Source organism: Malaclemys terrapin, chromosome 6 (genome assembly GCF_027887155.1).
Source record: "Malaclemys terrapin pileata isolate rMalTer1 chromosome 6, rMalTer1.hap1, whole genome shotgun sequence".
NCBI classification, from domain to species: domain Eukaryota; kingdom Metazoa; phylum Chordata; order Testudines; family Emydidae; genus Malaclemys; species Malaclemys terrapin.
In genome coordinates, this window is record NC_071510.1 from 120,998,791 (window position 1) to 121,022,198 (window position 23,408).

Below are 23,408 nucleotides of genomic sequence, written 5' to 3' on the forward strand. Positions count from 1 at the left end.
CTGTTCCGGCACCACTGCCCTATGCCTCCCCCCACTATGAGCTTCCTCCTACCCCCTCCATTGCCACCTTACCCCCACCACCTAGCTCCTCCAGCTTCCTTATGCCACTGTGACAGAACATACCCCTTTAGTCACATCCTACTCACTATTGTAATAATCTTTGTACAAAGTACACTTTGTAAGGTGTCATCTGAAAACCTCATCATTTGCTTATCAGTATAATCCTGTTAAACTATGTGTGACAACATTATCTGTGAAGTTATAAGATTTCTCTGTATGGTGTTATTAACACATGTTCCAAACTGAGGTTGGCAAACAGGTCTGTCTCAAACAAGGGAATGTGTGTTCTGCTTAATTTGAATGTAAGCAGTAAACAGAGTCATCAAGTAGGAAGGGAAACAAAGGAAGCTCAAACAAGTGAGAAAAAAGTAGCAGGGAACATCCTTCCACATAGACTTTTTGTCTCCAGGTACCCAGAGGGAAATGTTCTTCAGGCAGGGGGACAAACATCCCAAGGTACATCCACCCCTCATTGATTTGCTGCACCTGGAGGGACAAAGGAAGCAGCCGTTGAACTGGGGAAGGGATCCTGACCTAAGACGTTTGGATGATAAGACTGCTGAGAGCATGTGGTGAGGAAACTTTGCTTTGAATTTAACATAGTTTGTTAAGTTAGGCACCAGCAGTGTTTTATATTTATTTTTCTGGTAACCATTTCTGACTTTTATGCCTCACTACTTGTACATACTCAAACTCTATCTGTTTGCAGTTAATAAACTTGTATTGTTTTATCTAATCCAGTGTGTTTATTGTGAAGTGTCAGGGAAGCTCTATTTGGGGTGGCAAATTGTGTGCATATTATTCCTTTTAAAGAAATAACGGACCTAATATAACCTGTACTGTCCAGGAGAGGGCTGGGCAGTACAGGACTGGGGAAAATCTAAGACTGGGGGTGTGTTGAGGTCATCCTGCAGTATGACCCAGGCTGGTGAGAGCCCAGAGTGTAACTGAAGTGTGGCTGGCAGGCTGCAGTTACACACAAACACTCAGGATGTGGCTTGACATGCTGTTAAGCTGTTTGTGAGCCGCCGAAGTGGGAACTACTTTAGCAAGGCATTGTAAGGCACCCAAGGTTGCAGAGCAGAGGTGACACAGCTGCTCATTAGTTTGGATTGTACCCTGGTATGTCACAGCCAGCATCTTGTGCCAGCTTTCCCCCAGCTATTCCACCTCACCCCCTCCAGTGCCGGTTTCCCCCCACTACCCAGCTATTCCCCCATGCCACCAATACCGTTTCAAAAGTGTTCTGTGGAGTTATTTATATTATGGTAGCACCGAGGTACCTCAGTCAGGAACCAAGACCCCATTGTGATAGGGGCTGTACAAGCAATAGAACCAAAATAGCCCCTTGCTCCCAAGGACCTTGCAGTCTTAAGTAGGTTATAGCCTTGCAACTTCAGTTGCCTGTAAGGGGAATTTCAGAAGCAACATTTATTATTTTGTATATCAGTAGCATGCCAGCCGTTTCCCCTGCTGGGGGAGTTAAAAACATTCTTTTGATAGTTTATTGCTTTGATCTTGAAAATATGGTGGCATAAGGTTTTGTGTGAAATGTTGGTGGCACAGTGCTAAATTTGATTGGTTGCTTGCTTTAAACAGATATTTAGACTCTACCTGTCATAGCCATTAGCTATGAAACCTACTTTAAAATTATTAACTTAACAGTTTCCCTTTAAATACAAAGAAAACATTCTGTTCCTTTGGAACTTTTTCTTTTATTAAAGATATTCAAGTAAGAACGGCACTGTCACTGTGCCTCCATGGGTCACCACTGAGAATACCAGATTCAGGACAAGCTGCTGGGGAAAGAGGACAGATGCCCCAAAACTGGTGGTTATTCTTCCATGAGATGTACCAAACCAGCAACTAAAGTAAACTTCTGTCTCACCACACTGGCTAACAAGAAGTCAGAAATGCAGCCTCCTTAGGTATTCCAGTCCTGGATTCAACACCCAGACACTAGACTTAATGAGGAGTGGTTATTTAAAACCAATTTCATCAAACAAAAGGGTACTTCTGATCCCAAAGGACCAGCCACATACCCAGGTCAATCTACAACTCAGATCTTATCCAATAATCAGACTGTTGTCAATCCCTTTAGTATCTAAAGGTTTATTTATAAAAAAGAAAGAAAAGTGAGAGTTAAAATTGGTTTAAAGAATCAAATACATACAATAAATGCAAAATTCTTGGATCATGCTCATAGTAGTGATGGAATAAACTGCTGGCTTGTTAAGTCTCTGGTTGCTTCCAAATCGTTAGAAGGTCCTCAGTCCCTTGGTTAGAATGTTCCCATTAGTATAAGTCCATAGTCCAGACGTTTGAGCAGGAAAGAGGCAAAATGGAGCTGTTTCCAGGGCCTCTTATAGCTTCTGTCAAGTGAAGGGAAACCCATTGTTCTCACTGTGGAAAATTACAGGGAACAAGATGGTGTTTGGAGTCACATGGGGAAGTCACATGTCCATGCATGCTTCGCTTAGTCACAGTAGAAGCCATCACAAGAAATTCCATTAAGAGTAGATAGGCATCTCCCATGGACCATTTTGAGTTAAGTGTTCTTTGATGGGCCATTCAACTTAAATAGTTCCTTCACAGTGTGCTGGCTAAATATCTTGTGTGTGTTACCCAGAAGCAAACACATTTGAAATACAGATATAGAGTCAAAACTCACAACTTCAAATACAAAAATAATACATGCATGCCAATAGCATAATCATATTCAGCAAATCATAACTTTTCCATAGACATTTTACATGCCACACTTTGTACAAGATTTGTTGCAATTATATAACAATGGTAGCAACAAAGATCTACGTGGTCATATTTTAATTAGATAACGTCACAGGCACTTTATATTTTTTCATACAGCTTTTCATTCAAGAATATCCTTTATGAATATCAACGATCTAAGCTTCAGACCAGGCTGTGAAGTGCAGAAAACATGTACATAGATCTCTTTATCCAATTCCGAAATGCAGCAGCCTCTGGGTTGGAACATGGCAGCTGTTTCAAAACTATAGAGCAACACTACGCAAAAATGTAAGACAGGAAATAAATATTATTATTATTATTAATTTATTAACATGCTATCTATATAGCTCCAGAGATGTATCTTTACAATCACGTAGAAAGAATAGGTCCTTGTCAACAAACATCTTTCAACCTAAAACCTTGACCATGTGAGCTGTCTGCATGTGGAAATACCATTGAGTTTCCCAGAATATCTGCCCATGAAGGGCTTGTAGGATCATGCCCCAAATTAGACACATGCAACAAAAGCAAAAATGTTGCAGAAGCCAGAGGAGCAACAGAAAGCCCCAAGAAGAGATCAGTTTTGGATGTGCAAGGGTGTTTAGAAAAGCAGAATGTAGGAATATAGCTAGCACACCAGGGTTAGCACGCTGTGACCGAGGGAGTCCCTCAGTGCCAACTGACAGTGGGCATACCTTACTATCACTCACATCAGGCCTGGCACACTCATTGCCCCAACTTTTGCCATAATCTGTATCTAAAAGGTGTCTTGGGATATATAGTATGCAAATTGGTAGAATGCTGGTTATTATTATTTTTGTGTGATGTATGTATGGGGGTATGTGTCAAATATTGTAGATGTATGTGTGACATTGACCTCTATATGATTTTATGAAGTATGCTGATAAGTGTGAATATACTGTAACTAAAATATGCTTCATGCAAAAGGTCTCTTGTAAGGTATCATTACAAAGCTTATAATCTACTGAGTGTGGTCATCCTATTTGTATAAATGTATCACTCTTGTATCTGAAACTAGAAATATGAAATATAACTCTGAGGGCCTATTGTAATTATGCAAAGTGGGGGCCATTAATGGTGGTTTGGAATCTTGATGGCTCCCATCAACCAGGACAATTGACTGTGGATGGCTCTGTTTGCAGGCAGGCCTTCCTGTGAGTCAGGCTGGGAGGAATGAAGGCTTGGGGTCTTACAGTGACATGTGATCATGTCACCTGAACTGGAATCCATCTTTAACCTGGTGTTTTTCCATTGAGAAGGAGGGATGGGAACCCAAAGACAGGGCCACCCAGAGGATTCAGGGGGCCTGGGGCAAAGTGGGGGAGCTGCGGCGCTTGTACTCACCCGGCGACGGTCCGGGTCTTCGGTGGCGGGGGGCCCTTTAGTCGCTCTGTGTCTTCAGCAGCACTGAAGGGCCCCCCACCGCCGAAATGCTGCCAAAGACCTGGACCGCCACCGGGCCAGGGCTCACAGGGCCCCGAGCAAATTGCCCCACTTGCCCCCCCCTCTGGGCGGGCCTGCCCAGAGGGACAAAGGATTCCCTCCTTATGCAAAAGATATATAAGTGGCTGGAAGAGAACAAAAAAGGGGACGGTCATCATGAGAAATCCCCTAGCTACCACCTGAGCTGGAACAAGGGCTGTACCAGGGGAAAGGATTGTGCCCAGACTAGGAAGGTGTCCAGTCTGTGAAAGAAACGTATTGAAACATCTCTAAGGGTGAGATTTTATCTGTATTCAGTTTTATTACTGTACTAGACTTAAACTTGCGTGTTTTATTTTATTTTGCTTGGTAATTCACTTTGTTCTGTCTGTTACTACTTGGAACCTCTTAAATCCTACTTTCTGTATTTAATAAAATCACTTTTTACTTATTAATTAACCCAGAGTATGTATCAGTACCTGGGGGTGGGGGCAAACAGCTGTGCATATCTCTCTATCAGTGTTATAGAGGGTGAACAATTTATGAATTTACCCTGTGTAAGCTTTATACAGGGTAAAATGGATTTATTTGGGGTTTGGACTCCATTGGGAGTTGGACATCTGAGTGTTAAAGACAGGAACACTTCTGTAAGTTGCTTTCAGTTAAGCCTACAGCTGTTAGGGGATGTGGTTCAGACCCTGGGTCTGGGTTTGCAGCAGGCTAGTGGGTCTGGCTCAAACCAGGCAGGGCACTGAAGTCCTAAGCGGCCAGGGCAGGAAAGCAGGTGGCAACCCCAGGGGGTTTCTATGATCCAACCCATCACAATATGCTGGAAATATGTTCTTAAAAAGTGTTTGCAAGCAGTGCATAAACCAAGCCTTCCCTAGACAAAGGTATGTTGTTTTTCTTGTTTCCCCGTGTCTCTGATGTAAACTGAACCAGGTAATGCCTCCAAGAACAATGAAAAGTACATGTACATATAAAGTAAAAAAACCCCATCAAGTTAAAACAAGAGGGGCGGAAATACCATTTAGCAATTAGGATGAGTGATGGAGCCTGTACTCCCCAGGAAAGCTTCCTGTCTCTTGAACAGACATAATAGACCAAGAGTGGCCAAATAGTGGCTTGCAAGCTGCATGTGGCTCTTTTACAGGTAAAGCACGATTCACGAAGTCCTCCCTCCCCTCCCCCCATTACCAACCTACCAGACTGGGGTGGGGGGAGCTAAGGGTTTCTGCCCCATGGTAGGCACCTACCAGGGCTCAGAGCTTCAATAGGAGTGCCGGCTCTCAAACTTCTGAAGATTATCGTATGCGGCTCAGAGGGTCAGTACGTTTGGCCACCCCTGCAATAGACTTTGGGAAATAGAAGCAGAAGCAGAAAGCCATTTTGGTATCCATTATCTAGGGGACAAAGGGAGAGCAGTGTCCTATGAGCTCATGCAAAGTGTATCCTCTTGGCCTGAAATCCAAGAGTAGCTGGAACTGACTATACACGAGAAACCTGTTTAGACAAAGATTGTAACATGCAGAAGTTATAGTCCCTTGTAAGCATGTTTGGTTTAGTTTTACTTGTAACCATATCTGCGTCTTCTATTCTTGCATATTATCATTTAACTATCTGTTCTTTGTTAATAAATGTATTCTTGTTTTATTACAAAACTATCCCAGGATGGGTGGTTGATGCCACCTGGCAAGGAGTAACTGGGTGGTGGAAGCTCAGGATAAGACCATTGGGCTGTGAGCATGCTGTTGGTGTGGGGGCTGTGAACCAAAGCTGCGCAGCACAAAGGCTCCCAGGGTTACAGGTCAGGCAGTGACAGAACCTTTTGGTGGTCTGGGTGAAGTCCCATAGCATCATCCTGGTGTAGTCAAACAGGATTTACACACAGCCTGCTATTTGATGAGGTTTTTAATTGATTCTCAGGTGAGAAGGCTGGGAACAGTCAAAGAAAGGTTACAGTGTTATTTTCTGTTTGTTTATTTTGGGCGAGGAAATAGAACAAAAGAAAGTGTCAAATGAGTAGATAGACTAAAGTAACAAAAGAAATGGTGGTCAAAGAGACAGCCCTCAGTGAGGCAGCCATGCAATTCAAACTGGCTGAGACAGAGGTACAGAACTTGGAGGTAGCAGAGCGGACCAACAATTTGGAGATGGCTAAAATGGAGAAGGACCAAGAGCACTAGAGGTGGGAAGCTGAGCTCAGAGCCAAGGAGAGGGAGGCAGCAAGGACGCACACCAATGAACCATGGAACTAAACAAAAAGGAAGCCCAAGAAAGGGAGAGAGAATGGCTGTTATAACCTGGACATGATGAAGAAGCATGAACAGATCCCACAGCCCGGAGGTACTCTCTCTTCCCAAGAATCACCCAGCTGGGACAAGCTATGGCCTGCATACAAAGAATCAGATTGTACTTTGGAATATCTTACTACTTTGAAAGACTGAGTTCCATAAAGTCAAGACAAGAAAATTCCCAAGCTGGTTACAAAGCTCTCAAGTAAAGCATTGCTTGTATTTAAAGAAATACCAGTTGAACAGGCTTTGAAATGTGATGAAAAAGGCTGTATTGCAAAAGCTGTATTGCAAAATTGTAGTGTACAGGGGGAGATTTAGAAATGTCAAAGGATGTTAATGAGTCATACAGAATGTGTGATTTGATGAAGGAAAGGATTTAGAGAATTATGACCAATTACTTGACTTCTTTGCGCAAGAGCATTTTCTGAGTGTATGTTTTTTGAAGAAATCAGAGCTGCAATGTGGGAGAAATCCCTAAAGTCTGCACATGTGGCTGCCAATTTGGCTGATTCCTATATACAAGCCAGAGTCTCCAGTGAGCACAAGTCTCCAAGGAAAGGTTAAAAGCCCAGTGTAAAGGGGGCAGACCCACTTTACCCCTGTGAAGAAAGAGGAAGGGTGGGAGCCCAGGCATTCACCTCCCCAGAACCGCTCCCCTCCTGGAAGTCACATTCGCAGACCCCCTCCATAGGAGAACTACCCCAGAGGGTGTTGAACATGTAACTCCACCTAACACCTGAGGGACAATTGCCCTAAGCAAAGGGAATCTAAGACCACACCCCATCCAGCCCTAACCCAGGTTAATGCGGCTGTTGTAAACACCGGACCCACAGGCTGCCTGAGGGGTTTGGTTGAGAGGTTCAATGGGACACTAAAATCTGTGCTGGGAATGTATGCAAACAAAAGGACCCAGGACTGGGACGAAACATTCCCCTATCTGTTATTTGCTTAGACGGAAGTGTCTCGAGTCTGCAGGGTATGCCCCTTTTGATCTCTTGTACACGAGTAAGATAAGGGAACCCCTAGATCTGCTCAGGGATTGCTGGGAAGGAGGCACTGAACCAGAAGGGGAACCAGTGACTGAGCAAACCCCAGAGACACTGAGGGACTTGCCTTCACCAGTTGTGGCTGCCCTGTCCAAAGGAGCCTGGGACCGCAGCAAGGTGCCGTCCAGATGTCACAGGGAATACGGTGGGAAGCAAGCTGGCTGGTAGATTGGACTAGAGAGGCTGCACCCCAAACTGAATGGACTGATAGGAAGTAGCTCAGGTCAGTGGATTCTGACTCCCTGCTGGGTGGGACACCAACCTCTCTGTTCAGGGGTTGACATACACAGGTCCATGGGCTGGGACCCAGTGAAAAGGGAGGGCCTGTATCCCCCCCACAACCCTCCCCAGCCTTAAAGGTTATGGCCACTCAGCCAGTAGGGGGCTGAGAGCCACGAGATCCAACCATTAGGCTGCCTGGTCACCCAAGTCCCTGTTACACACCTCATTGATCTGGTGGCTGAATGCTAGCGTGTACAAAGTACAATGACAGATTCATAAAGAAATACAAATCTCTCCGGATCCCTTCTATATAGAAGCTGTAGCTAACTGGCCTGTACCCCCACCAAAAAGCAGGTCCAGTCATTCATAGGCGTGGTCAACTATTACCGCTGATTAGTGGACAGATTCAGTGATATTGTATCTGCAAACACATACTTGTGCAAAAAGATAAAACCAAACAAATTTGTATGGTCAAAGGCATGTCTAGTGGGTTTTGATAAGATGAAAAGCCTGTCTGAAAAGCCTGTTCTGCCCAGTCCAGACTCTGAGAAAATGTTTGAGCTGGGTACAGATGCACCAGACCTTGGCTTAGGGGCTGTACTGGTGCAATCGGGAAAATAACAAAAATAAAAAACGCCCCCTTAAGCAAGAAACTGATACCCATTGAACAAAATGTTTCTGTCCTAGTAAAAGAATGTTATGCCATAGTGAAGGCCTGAGCGGCTTTATTGCCTAATCCCATTACCAAGAAATTCAAGGTCTTGACTCATGATTCTCCTCCTCTAGTCTGGTTACACAGGACCAGGGGTGCAAATGCCAAGCTGCGGTGGTGGTGCCTGACGCCTGGAGAATTGTACATGGACATTGTGGCTATTAAGAGGAAAGAAAATATAGTGGCAAATGCCCTGTCCAGGAAAGAGGGCTCTGACCCACTGCCTATCGGTGACCTCCTGCAGTACTGGAAGAGGGAAGGTGTGTGACACTATGGGAGTTTACCCAGACCAGTAAGGAGCTCTGTCACCACCTGCCCTGTAACCCTGGGTGCTTCTGTGCTGCACAGCTTTGGCTCAAAGCCCTGACAGCAGCAGCCTGCTCACAGCACATGTCTATAATTCTTTATACACGTCCCCCTACATACATCACCCAATAATATTAATGTCCAGCTTGTTGCCAGTGGCATATGATACCTCCCATGACACCTTTTAGATACAGATTATGGCAACAGTGTGTTGGGGCAATGAGTGTGCAGGCCTGATGCGAGTTATAGTAGGACGTGCCCTCTGCCAGTTGGCAGTGAGGGACTCCCTGGGTCACACAACCCTATGTTTGTTAAAAAAGCCCTGTCAATGTGAATAGCCATAAGGAGTTAGCAGGACTTTGGAGTTACAATAATCTTAAAGACTCAATTCATTAACAGGAGCTATTAGGTGTGTCCTACTGCTCAAAGCAATAACGTAACCGAGGAAAGAATAATCTTAGAGCTCAGAATCTTTCACTACCAAGTCCACCTTGCGAAGTTTCCCAGTAGAGGTAAGCATAGTTCTCTTTGCTTTCTTGCTTTACTGTAAGTGAAACTAACCACAAGCCAGTTTTATTGATCAGAGTCCTTCAAAAAGGCGAAGGGGCTCTTGTCACACGGCGTTCGTGAATTTATATGTGGTCTTCATTTCTCTTCCCTGCACAATAGGAAATGTGACCATACACTTTGATTACAAGCTTTTTTTTGCATGAAAGCGCATTTTCCCTATAACATGTCTTGCAGTGTTGTCAAGCACCAACACCAAGCAGCTTCCTTTAATCAACCTGGTCATGTCACAACAGAGTAGAAAAACAACAACGGTTGTTTTGTGCTGAAGAATTGCCTATCACTCACTTGGATTTCCTTATATATCACTTAACATTCACGTAAGCCCTATTTTGCAGTAACAGGTCAAGACATTTTTTTTCTCAGCCAATTAGCTTATTTCTCTAAGCACAAAGTTTATAAAACAACAAACTATGAATCACCACTCCATTTGTTTTTATAATCCAGCCGCTTCTGTTTCAGAGAGCTGGTTCTTCAGAACGGATGGTTTAAGAAAACCAGCTTTTTTTAGAGCACGCTCACACAAAGTCTTAGAGCCATGCTGCACGTCTGGTGCTCGGAAAGGATTCTAGAAATACTCCCCATTGTATATTTAGGTTTATTTTCTGTTATGATTAGTACATTCCAATGTATGTTAGCTACAAAGAAAAACACACGTAACAGAGCAAGAGTCTGTAGAATATTTGCCAAATGAACACGCTCCACCAAAGAGTGGCATTAATCTGGCTCACCCTCCACATATGGTTTTACATCATGTACAGGACCTTCTCCCACTACAGAACTGTCAGTTCTCCCACCCAAAGTACCTTTTGACTTGTACACCATTTACAGAACTCTCTTTAAAGGCCGCTAGTCCTCTTCCTCTTCCTGCTTTTTATGGTACATCCACTGACATTTTTATATTTCTCGGGATGCTCCTGTCCTTATTTTCTCCTTCACAGTATAAACTTCCAGATTCTGCTGTCAGACTGTCTGCTGCTAGAATACACTTTGCTGAATTAACTCCAGGTGTAACTCCACTGAGACAAGGTGAGGGAGTTGAAATGAACAGAGTTATGCTTGGAGAATAAAACTCATCCATATGTACACTGAGACAGGAACTGTCCCCAAAAGGTGCAATTTCTCATCAGCAGCTTCCCCTGCCCTCAGGCAGTACTGCTCCAGCAATGCGAGCTGCCTTTGGCTTAATCCAATGGCATCCCCCAACATGCAGGCCTTGGGGAGGACTGAAAAGGACGTGCTACAGCTCTGAGCTATGTTACTTGCTGCTCAGTTTTCCATGAAGAAATTGTGGGCTTTGCAGGGCATAGTATTGCAGGATGGACAATATCATGCTGCATGGTGGTTGTCTTTTTGCCCTGTATCCTGAACTCTGCAGAGCTCCAGAACAGGGAAATCCAGATAGGCAGAGAGGGATTCATGGGTGGAGAGTCCCCTCTGTGTGCATCCCAGAGTGATGATCTGGATTTAGGTTCCAGGATATTGGTGAGGCAAGGCCTAGTAAAATATTACCTCACCCACCTTCTCTCTCTAATAGTTCTTCTGTTCAGATCACAATGGAACCATGGGAATTATCCTACTGGATCAGACCAGTAGTCCGTCTAGTCAGTATCCGGTCTGACAGGGGCCAGGACCAGCTGCTTCCCAGGAATTCCTGCAATGCACAATTTTGGAATAATCAGCCCACGGGGGGGAGTCTTTCTAATCTCAGGCAGTTTAGTGGTTGGTTTATGCTCTGAAGCAGGAGAGGTTTTATGCCTCCTAAAACTTGTTTGTTTTCTCTAATGTAAATGTGGGCGTGCTGTTATGCAGACAAAACTACACAGGATCGCTTCAGGGGGCAAGACAAAGATGCCACATTTATTATAATTTGATTTATGACCATTAACTAATATCTTAATACTTATATACACCCCCCCCCCCCCAATGTTCTGCAGCTGCTGGATAGTTACCAGTCCTGAGCGTAGCTTGAGTTCATGGCTTGAGTTCACAACTGGGTATTGTAGCTCATGGCAGCTAACTGGCCAGCAAAGCCGGGCACAAGGAAGGGCTGAGTCTCTGTTGGGCGCACACCTATGCCCCTCAATGTTGATAGCAGAACATTACCCAAAGTCTCCCATTTCACCCATCTTTTTTATAGGCTTTAGTTTGAATTCAAAGTCTATAGGTCTTGCTGGGTCATGCTGCCTCTGGGTTTGATGATTGTTCACCCGTCAATTGCAGACCATGACTTTCAGCCTCGGGCCTGGCTTTGATCTTCCTTCTATTGTACCTTTGTTCTTTCCTTTTTAGGGTGGACTCTTTTTACTTTGTTAGGGCTGTTGTCTGCATCTTCAGCCATTGGTGTTTGTACTTTATTTCATCAGGACAGGCTGGTGCTGGAGGTTGATTCCATCATCCATACATACCTCATTCACACATCTAAACTAAACTAATAAGATTACAGCAGGGTTTGCAAAAATGAAGGTTGCAGCAGGCTTTTACAAAATGGAGTAAGCGTTTTAAAATGGGGTTTGAATTACAATATGGCAAACAGTGAACAGAAGTTACAATATAGACAAGCATAATGAATGGTGAACAGAAGTTACAATACTGAAACAATGCAAATCTCAGTGATTTAAGCAGGAATTGGATTGACAGTGAAATTTACAAAGGCAGTGGGCTGAACAACTGTGGCTTTTAACAAGCAGCTTAATTGAGCTGAGCAGCAGCGGACTTAACCGCAGGAGCTCAACAAGCAGCTTAATTATCAATTAGCCAGTTATTGAGGTAACCGGTTTTATGAATGAATGTTGTTTCGTTCATGAAACTTTACCTATGAAGTTACGCTAATAAAGTGAACAATTAAAAACCATTTCATTCATAAGTTCTACAATGCTCATTATCCAGTCCTTTGGGAAATCCTGCTAAGCTCATGGCCTCCATAATATCATGTGGCCATAAGTTTCCTGGAACATCGTTAACTCCTACACAATACCTACTGTGGATGCTACTTGAGAGTCTTTGGGGTGGGGACTCAGCCAATGGCAACAGGGCTCCTCAGACTGGAGCTATACTGCCAAGGGTGAGGTGACAAAGATGCAATGCTGGTTAAGAGGCAACTCTCTGTGCACAGAAGCTCCTGTGCCCATAAATTCAAGACTTGCCCTTCCTTCTGTGTCACCTGGATTTCAGCAGTAGGCTTGTCCCCTCCCTGTTTGCTGTCAACATGCTAGAGGGAATTATGTTCTGAAAACTCCAGGAGAGTTTGTGGCGTTTACAGTCCCTTGTGTTCACCTCCTGCTGGCCCCATTGTACCACATGGAAAAAATGAAGGGACCCTGTCACAGGTAGCACACTACTTGCAGCACCTCCTGCTGGCCGTTTTGGGGATTAGCTCTCCCAGCTTGTACTTTCCCTTTGATATGGTCTTCTCCCATCTTGTCTCGCTCTGCCACCCTGCTCACCAGGGTGACCATATTTCCGAAAGAGGAAACTGGGCACCCCCAGCTGCTCACCCAAGGGCCCCCCTTGATGTTGCCCAGTCGTTGTAAGCCTGTGGGGAGGGGTGCATGCTGGAATGCTGCTTCTCCCCCGTGTGTGTGGGGGTAGCATCTCTGCTCACCCCCTCTGCACCCCACATTTTTGACAAAAATGGGCATTTGTCCCGTTTGCTCTTGCCAACTGATCAAATCAGCAAGAGCAAACGGGACAAATGCCTCCTTTTGGAAAGAGTCAGGCTGGCCGGGACAGGGCTTAAAGGGATTGTCCCAGCCAAAACAGGATGTATGGTCACCCTACTGCTCACTTCTGGGTTTGCAGCTTCCTTGCTGTAGCTTGGCCCTCCAGTCAGGTCACTAAAGTCCTCATCTGTCTGGTGCCTTCAATGCCCTTGCCACCCCCCAATGGTGGTTAGGGGAAACCCAGGCCTACCCTCTACATGGGGGTTCAGCCTAGAGACCCTATAACAAGCAGCCACAGTCCCACCTCTAGCTGCTGTTTCTCTGAGTTTCTTCCTACATATCTGGATTCCTCCCTCTCTGGGTTTGCCAGTTTCCAAACTTCCTCCATACAGGAGCAGCAGAAGCTTCCTAAAAGTGTGTGCAGGGGGGCTGCCACCACCACCCTTTCTCCCAGAAGGAGGTCCCCCACTTGCGCTTCTCCACCCCATCGCTCACCCTTATGGCCAGTAAAAAGTGGGAAGGTATAGTCCTCCCACTTGTAAAAGTGATGAGGCCATAGTCTCCTGCCTCCATTCAGAGAGTGACTATAGCCTACTTCACTACAGCCTTTCCCAGCAGCTTCCCTTAACACTCCTTCCTCTTCCCAAGCAGTGACTACCTATTTCAGCAGTAGCCTGCACCTACACCCAGCTACCTGGCTTTATACAAGCCCTGCCTATTCCTTCACATGTGAGCCTGTTCAAAATCAGTGGCCGCCTCCTAGTTTAAATCTCTCCTGTTTGCAGCCTAATTAGTTGATTGGGCCCACCTGGCCTAATCCAGCTCTTGCTGCGCTCATGTGGGGAGCACACCCCTCTCACATACCCATTCATATCACTGGTTACTGGGAAGAGATATTAAGATGCATAGACAAGGGGAGAAATACATAGTTCCACCTTCCAGAGATACAGCAAAGTCCGTGTCTTTTGCAAGACCATTTGGGACAAAGGTGGGTTTATACCAGCAGCGCTGCAGACCCAGTGATGGTGAAGTTGGAGTCTGGTGGATTTGGTTCACTGTTCTTGCTGTGCTACTGAGTAGCTGACTTCGTTAGGCTGAAGGTTCTAAATTGGATGGCTTTGGGGGTTTAAACAAAATCAATTACCTAGAGTTTGAGATAGGCACCTAAAATAAATACATTTTCCAGCTTAGGCAGAGCAATTGAAAACAGAGATGGAAAAACACATTACATCATTTTTAGTCCATCATCTGAACAATGTAGGTACGTTCCTTACATTACTGTATATTTGCTAGTGTTTTATTCAATCTGGTTTTAAAACTTTAGGGGTAGGTTGAGGTGTGAAAAGTGATGAAGAGTTGATGAGGCAGGGAGGCTGCTCCAGATGGCACCAATCTACTATTAGTATTGTTGCTTAATTATGTTACTGAAGTGTGCAAAGGCTCCAAACAGTTCCATTGTACTATCTACTATACAAACCTATGTAAACAGGGACTGGATGAGCTCTCCCCTGACATCTAGTGATGAGCTGGGGGAAAGACTTCGGGAACACACTGTGTTTGCATAAACACATCTACTACTCCTAGGGGAATTCTGTGCCAAAAAATTAAAAATTCTGCCTATTTTATTTGCCAAAATAACCCCACATAATCACACCAGTTTAAATTATTTGTAGTCATTTATTTCAAAACACCTGTCAGCAAGTATGTCTGTAACAATACAGACAACGAAGATTCAGGAAATGTTATTTGACAAATAGATTCCTTACTAGGCACATTAATATAGAACTCTGAGTAATAATTTATTGAAACTATAATACAGAACTGTATTTCCTGCACCCCTCAGAAGCAGTGCAAAGGCTTGGGGGAGTCAGGGGTAACGGAGGCACCGAGAGAGAGGGAAGTAAATTGCTGGGAAGGAGCCTGGGTGTGAACTTGGAGGGTTGTTGGGTGTGGGGGGAGAAAAGTGTGGGACAGGTTTTTTTGGGGGCTGGGAGGAATTGTTAGGGAGCTTCCCCCATGCAATCCCTGGCTGATCCCTAGCCTCTCCTATTCAGTCAGTCACATCTGCCCCTGTCCCCATGTGTTCCTACACCCCTATGTGTCCTTGCACCCCCTGTCCACATGTGTCCCTCCACCCCCACTCAGACACCCAATCCTCCTATCCCCATGTGGCACTGCACCCCTCCCCCTGTCCTCATGTGTTTGTGTCCCCACCCAGCCATTCCCCTGTCCCTATGTAGCTCTGCACCCTCTCCCCTATCCCCATGTGGCCCTGCACCTCCCTTCCCCATGTGGCCCTGTGCCTCCACTCCCATTCAGCCCCTGCCCTAGTCTGTCCTCCCCCACTAGCCCTTATGAGCCCCTGTCTGACCCCCCAGCAGCCCCACATTGTCTGTCTCCCGATAGCCCCTGTCTCCTGACCTGGTCTGCTGTGAAGAAAGCTCTTCAGGCTCTTTCTCTTCCCTTGCTGGCCGGGAGCTGCTGCACTGTTCTATTGCGACAGTACCCTCTGGTGGGTAAAAGGCGGAATGGAAGCAACATTTTGGCAGAAGCTTTTTTCTGCGCAAAAAATTAAAAATCTGTGCATCTCATTAATTATGTGTGCAGAATTCCCCCAGGAATAATCTACTCTGCCTAAGCATTCAGCAGACGGAGCTCCTTTGCCAAAGTGATCAGTTTTGGCTGGTGTTGGGTTACAAATCACTTTAGTGCAGGGGATAATGGAATGTTGTTATCCTTATTGTATGAGTAAAGGGTAGCAGAACTGTACTTAGCCTGTCCTGATTCAGGGATTTTCCCTAAACTGTACCTCACTCACTAAGCAAGGGGTAGGGATGCCAAATCCCACTGAAAGAGAGACAGAGGGTGGGGACAGGTGTTTCTACTGGGGGGTGTGGGCTCTGCCTACAGAGTTCCAAATGGTATTTGGCCCTTCTCTCGCCACTGTTTAAAGACAGAGTTGATTAGATTCAATTGAGAGTCCTTGTTTTGTTCAGTGATTGCTACAGCTGAAATGACTGATAACCAGGGCTGAGCCTTGCACGTGGTGTGGGACAGTGTTGCAGTGAAAAAGGACTACAGGGCCTGCACTAGCTGTGAGGTTCCCCACTAACCACTGAAATCACTGAGAGCTGGGTCAAGTGGTGGAACCTTGTGCCATCATAGCTGAGGCATTGCTCAATCCCCCCCACCTTGCAGGGGGTAGAAGGTGAATTCATGTGAATGAACCTCTCAACTCTAGGTCTTCACTGATGCAGGACAGCAACTGTGAGTGGGGGTGCAATGGAAGAAGAGGGGAGTGATGTGTTAAAGGAACATTTGTTGTTGGACTTTCACACCACAGGATGAGAAACAGAGGCAAAGGACGCTGCCCAGTGTACTCTGGGGTGGGTGTTTGCGCACGGTCAGGTGCTTTTCAATCATAGTTGAGGTATTTTTCCCAAATTAATGCTGGGTTCCTTTTATTTTTTTATTAAGTTTTCCTTGCTATACCCAGACTCAATGCTTGCGACTGGGGAAGTGTTGCCCCTGAGCGGTGCCCAGGGTGATGGTGAATTTTCCCAAATTACTGGTTGGGTGCTCAAGCTGGTTCTATCGTCTATTGTTAAGAAGAGCCCCTAGATATTGACCCCAGCCCTTGTTATTGCCAAATCCTCCTGGCAGAAGGGTTACATATACAATAAAACAGTGGCACTCAGCCAGGGCTACACGTATCCCTGGGGTGTGCCAAGGACTTCCAGAGGGTACATCAGCTCATCTAGATATTTGCCTAGGCTTCCAACAGGCTACATAAAAAGCACTAGTGAAGTCAGCACAAACTAAAATTTCATACAATGACTTGTTTTATAGTGCTCTATATACGGTACACCGAAAGGTACGTACAATATTTATATTCCAATTGATTTATTTTATAACTTTATGGTAAAAATGAGAAAGTCAGCCATTTTTCAGTAATAGTGGGCTGGGACACTTGTATTTTTATGTCTGATTTTGTAAGCAAATCGTTTTTAGGTGAGGTGAAACTTGGGGGTATGCAAGACACATCAGCCTCCTGAAAGGGGTACAGCAGCAAAGCTGGCTCCAGGCACCAGCGAAGGAAGCTGGTGCTTGGGGCGGCCAATGGAAAGGGGTGGCACGTGCGGGTCTTTGGCAGCAATTCAGCAGCGGATCCCTCAGTCCCTCTTGGAGCGAAGGACCCGCCGCCGAAAAATGAAAGCGGCTCTGTGGAGCTGCCGCTGAAGTGCCGCCGATCACGGCTTTATCTTTTTTTTTTTTCCCCCGCTTCGCCGCTTGGGGCGGCAAACATGCTGGAGCCGGCCCTGTACAGCAGTCTGGAAAGGTTGAGAACCACTGCAATAAAAGACTTTCCCTGCCCTAAATAGCTTATAATCTAAGACCCTGACTCTACAACCACTTATCTATCTGCATGCAAAACTTTACTCACCCAAGTAGTCCCAAAGAAGTCAATGGGACTGCTCACATGCAGGATCAAGGCCTAAATACATTTTTAAATAAACCTATTTGTGTCTTGCCTTATACATTTTTTAAAAGCTGAATTGATTTTGATTTTTGTTCACCTTTGAAAGGGAGGGAATCCCCTCCAGCAGGGACTAAAACCTCTTTTTAAGGTGGTTTGATATTAGAAATGCTACTAAAAGAATCTCAAAGGGACACTGGACATGGCCGCATATCAGTGGCGCATCATGAGCCAAGCAGAGGTTTCACTCAAGAAACAGGCTGCTGGGCTCGCAAAAACAGCTGCTGTTGTCACATAAAGGAGAAGGAAAGCTCCTGAAGAAATAGGCCAGATATTGCAGAGCCAGTCGAAAAGGGGGGTTGAAAGGGAGTGAAGTATTAGCAGCTCATGAACAGCATAAGCCTGATCCTATAACTAATAAAGCCATGATACTCCCATTGACTTCTACCGGAGCAGGCCCCCAGAATTCCACTGTTTGTCCCCTGCTGACCTCTTAGGCAGGATTTCAGTGCGGGAGGGCACTCCAGCTACTGATACAACTGCCCAGGCAAGGGGAGTGTTTTGTGGGCGGACTGAAATTTGACATCAGGGGGAAGCTGGAACAGTGCATTGGTTGCAAATATCCGTGACGCAGAGGCAGAGGCTGGATCTGGCTTGACACATATAGGAGAAGGTAGTGAGGGGTGGGGAGACCTGGTGATTTGAAGAGCTTAAGAAACATGAGATTGACAGTGGAGGAGAAGCAGAAAGAGAAGGGAGCTGGGATGATAGAAAAGCTGCCACACTCACTGAAGGTAAATGAGAAATCCTAGTCTGCCAGTCTGTTTGGCAAAAGTCTGATTGCTGCTGATCTACTGTTCTGTCTGGAGCTCTTGCAGCTGGAAACATGTGATGTTCTCTGGGGCATGTTCTGATCCATTTATTCAAACCTTTACACAAAATTTAGATCCTTGGTGATCTGCTTAAACCTCTTGGATTTTTAAAAACGCAAATCAACTCCAAACAATTTAGGATTTCATTTTCACAATGGAATGCCTGTATTCTAAAGTGAGATGTTTTGTGTATAAAAATGAGAGAGTTCAGAGGAAGGTGCAGTACAAATGAGATGTCAGATGCATGCAGATAAATGCATAGTACCAAGAGGGAGATTTTCAAAGGCACAAAAGTGAACGGGAGTTAGGCATGAACTCTCTTTTGTGCCTTTGAAAATCTCCCCCTAAAGAATTTAGTAAAGGGATTTGTTAGGCATAATAACTATGCTGGGCTTGTCACCTGAAGATCTCAAAGTGCTTTACTATCCAGTGATAGTTTATGGTAATAATGGAAATGTGTAGAATGCTAATAGAAGTAGGAAATAAATAGGTGTGATAATGAAAGATGACTGTTTAATGAGGAACAAATGAGAAGTTAAATTTAGTGATATGACATATGACCCAGAAACTGGCTTGATTGAACTTGACTTCTTAGGGTCGTTTATTTTTTTTTCAGCTGATAGATAGATGATCTTTAACTGCTGTGAAGATGCTATCAAGTTAATCCCAGCGGAATATTCCTCACAGATGTCCCTTGAGGAGACCTATCCCAGATTTTATTTCCTGTTTCTGAGTGATGCTCTGAACTTGGATCCAATATAAGCTACTCAAAAATGTTGGGCCAGTTAGAATAATGAATCTTTCAGTCACAGGCATGGAAGGTTGCTGGTAGCATTGCACCTTTCTGAAATTACATGCTCCAGTTACCCTGACTTTCTTTAGGATTGGTGAAACACAAAAATAGAGGAACAAGATATGAGACATAAAAACCATCAGATCCCTAATTATATTGGAATCAGTATATTCCAGACCAGCCCCAGTAGGTATGATGCTGCTTAACACTTTTGCACTTGTCACTCACTATGAAGAATACATAATGTAAGTTTTCCTGGGAGACTGTAGAAAACAAAAAGAACAGGAGTACTTGTGGATACAGACTAACACGGCTGCTACTCTGAAACCTGTAGGAAAACAAGCAGATATCTGTAATCCCGCTAATGGGTGGCGTTCACAGCTGAGTAGTATCAGGCCCTGCATTTCCATAACTTGCTACCTTTTTTTTTTTTTTTTTAAAGGCATCATTTTGGGGGGGAAGGATACTGATACCTGGGCTACAATATTACTCATAATTAATAAAGCATGGTTCGATTTCTTAATGTTCATGTACAGTGTATTAAGAATTTTCTTTGATTATAGTGTATAAGAAAAGAATCTTGGAGCTACAAAGCTTCTCCTTATTCCATTTGTGGATCTCTAATTGACTCCCTGTGCAACCATTCAATCTAGTTGGTAGAATACGAGTGGTATAAAATATCACGATGAAAGGACCAAGCCCTGGAGTTTGGTTTCAGAGAGGAACATCTTCATATTTCAGGACTATTCAGATCTGGAGTTCTCGTTGTGCTCAGAATAGAGACAGAGTTCAGGAACATAGTTTGGTTTTCTACCCAAACATTTTGGGTCAAGCCCATCTCTGCACTAAGACTGTTCACAAAGCCTCACACACACTTAAAAGTGAGAGGTGTTTATGAGAACCCTTACAGCATATGAATATTTTATAGCCTTACAATATAGCAAAGCTGAAGGCCGTGTCCATCTGCAAAGCATCATGGAGTCATCAAGTGATCTTAAGTATTGCTAGATCTATGGTGGAGGTCCAACTTGTAGTGAGTAAGGATCCAAGTGTTAGTTTTTGTCTCGTTGCCTGAAAGCATGCAGTAGAATTAAAGACCGCAGAGTGAAATAAGTTTTGGGAGTGTCACAAGTAGTGGATTCAGGCAAAACAGTATTTTAAGATACTGTCATCCTCACCTATTTTGATCTGAAAGCCTAGCTACAAACTAATAGAGACTGCTTCTCACATGGATTGAAGCTGTCTATTCTCTCTTCATTTAGTCAAATTCTTCTCTCAAGCATGCAACTGACTTCCAACCAGCTGTCAGTGGCTGTCAGTACACAAGAATGAAGACTCCATACATGATCCTGATCCTCCTCTCACTGTAGTTCATAGCAAAATTACTTCACTGAGACGACTGAATTGTTACAACCTGGCTCAGTCCCACTCCGGATGATCACCAGTTTGTTGCAAGTGGATCCAAGTGTTGGGCCCCATATTCTTCCAAGTCAACTAGGTGTATGCTGAGTCTAGTCACTGTTTCTAGTTCTGGGTCTCTAGGGACACTCCCAGGCTCAGACATATTGTTGGGTCCTTCCTTGGGATCTGGGATTCCATAGTCCAACCTCCCCAGACCCTGGACCCAGAGTCTCAGACTTCCTGAGCCCCTCAGTTGCTTACATGCATTCCTCCAGAATTCCATCGGACTTCTAATTTAATTACTTTGGGGACAACGTGGCAGGAAAGCAAGAACAGAGACTTAGCAAAATAACTTCTTAATCACAGGAGCTTTATGCTTAAAAAAGCACTAGAGAGTTACAGATCTTTGCAAAATAACAAATCCTGAGATGCACCCCCTGCTCTTAATCTAATCTCACCCCTTCTATGAGTCTGAGGTCTCCTCAGTGGTTCAGACTAGGTGGAGTCCCTCCCACCTTCTCTCTCTCTCTCTCTCTCTCCAGCCCTCTCTTCTTGAATATGATGATGGATGCTCCCCTCTGCTCAGAGAAACATCCTCACCTTAAATATAGTCTCCCTCTTTGGCTCTGGGACCTGGGCGAGAAGCTGCAGATCTACCAGCTATGCTGGTGTCTCTGTGTAGAAAATCCATTGTTCCATGGGGTTGGGCCATCAGCTGAGAGACAATCAAAGTAGGTAGCTCTAGATTGCTCTGTGATGGCTTCTCAGTCATAGTCATTCATTTAGCTTTTAAGCACCTTTCCTGGGCAGGTTGGCTGTCTGGACTACATTATAATAATCTTAGGTTAGACATAAGGTAAGCACACAAAACAAAATGGATCTCCTAATCCAAAATGGAGATTACAACACAAAATGGAGCTCACAGTTCGACTCAGTCATATCCCACATGGTTCTGATCCAGAGACTGGACTGAAAAACTCCAGTTGACTTCTGCCCCTATGTGCGTAAGTGAAGTAGTGATAAATAAAGTCCCTAGCTACTGGTGGAGTTTGAGCACCAGAAAGTAACATTATTAGCCCCAGAATTATTATGAATAGTGACCTTCATGCGATTGCTAGTGATTCAGTCAGCATACTCTTTCCCTGTAGAGCTGGTTTACTGGGTTGGGGCTGGTCACTCTGGCTTTCCCCTTGTACAGATAAGACCTGATGCAATGGGCCGCACCAAGTTAGGCAAATGTTGCCCTTATAGAGGAGCTTTCTGATCTGCACTGGCTCTCCTGTGGAGCTTCCCATTGGCACCAGTGGTGAGTCTTCATGTTGAAGAAACGCAGCATAGGCCATAGAGCTCCGCAGTGCAGATAAGCGCTTTGCGGTGGGGCTCCAAGCAGAGACGTTTGCTTTAAAGGTTATCTTTGATGTAGGTTTCCCTTTGCAGAGCTGAACTACTCTGCTGCTTCCACTAGATGGCATTTCGTTTCCTTAACAAAGCTCCCCACTTGCTTGTTTTCCAACAATTTCTTTCTCTATTATTATGGTCATATCAATGTTAGACTCTATTTTTAATATTTTTAACATCTCATTATTTTGTCTATTTTTTATCCCTGGAAGCCCTCAGTTCCTCCCTCCCCTCCCCTCCCCCCCCCCCCGGCCCAGGCTTGAGTGCATTGCTTGAATCTCAGACTGGAAAGTATAGGCAAGTTTGTATCCTTCAAGGTGACCTTAAATGGCATTAATAGACGGAAAGCAATCTGATGCCATTAACAGCACTCTCCTGGATTAATGGCTGGCACAAACAAGGCTCCTTGGTGAAGATGCCCAGAGCCTTCCTGCATCACTGTTATTTTGGGTCCTAGGGTTTGTAATTGTATTACCCAGCAAGGCTTAACTAAGCCACAGTACCAGGTTCTTAGCGCCCTTGGATTTTTTCCCCACATTCCCAGCAGGGTTGACGCATCTACAGATCCAGCAGCACCGAGCCTGAGTCGACAGACATGTGCTACAAATAGCTGTGTAAACAGCACCTTTAAGTTGCAACTTGGGCTCTGAAGCCCACTCCCCTCCCTAGTCTTCCAAGGCAGAGCTCCAGTGTCTACACAGCTATTTTTAGCACGGAAGCCCAAGCCCCACAACCCCAAGTGTGTTGACCCAGGATGAGAGGCTCACTGCTGTGGGCTCTGTAGACCTACACAGAGAAGTCAAGTGCCTTGGCCAAGGTCACATAGTGAATCAGTGGCTCTGCTGCATTTAGAACCCAACATCTTTCTTGCTCTCAGTCCTTTTGATTGAATCACCTGTCCCAAGGCTGGCCGTTTAAGGGAGTAAGATGCCCAGCCTACCAGTGACAGGGTTCCGTAAGGGCATGAACCAACCCAGGTCCAAACCTGGAGCCACAGTGTTTATGGGATGAGTCGCACTCCAACCCTCTATCTGGTAGCCTGCTGATACTTGCTTTCCTGGGACCCATGAAGCCCAGCCCCAGTTTGAGGCTCCGCCCCCGCAGTCTTATTGGTGGAGTCCCGGAGCAGCTGATTGGCCTGCTGGCCCTACTTAAACCATCAGCAGGGACAGGGAGCTGTTTAAACAACTGGGCTCCACTCTGTTCTGGACTGTGTGCTTCCTGCTCCTATTCCTCTGGCTTGATTTCCTAGTATCTGATTCGAGGTTCTGATCTCCAGTTTGTCTCCTGCTCCTGATCTTTTGGTATCCTGACCCAGCTGACTCCTGTATTGTGACTGCAGACTCTGGATCTGACTACTAGGTCCAGCCACTCATGACCCGGATGCGAAACCTGGGTCTA

At 45.0% G+C, this 23,408-nt stretch overlaps 1 protein-coding gene across 2 annotated transcripts in view; it reads left to right on the forward strand.

Annotated features, from left to right (window-relative positions):
- Positions 1-18,291: 18,291 nt before the first annotated feature.
- Positions 18,292-23,408, forward strand: part of ST8SIA5 (ST8 alpha-N-acetyl-neuraminide alpha-2,8-sialyltransferase 5) — a 100,179-nt gene continuing 95,062 nt past the window's right edge. For both annotated transcript variants that reach the window (XM_054032957.1, XM_054032958.1), the window contains exon 1: positions 18,292-18,337. The gene's annotated coding sequence lies outside the window, so the exon portion shown is untranslated. The remainder of the gene's footprint in view (positions 18,338-23,408) is intronic.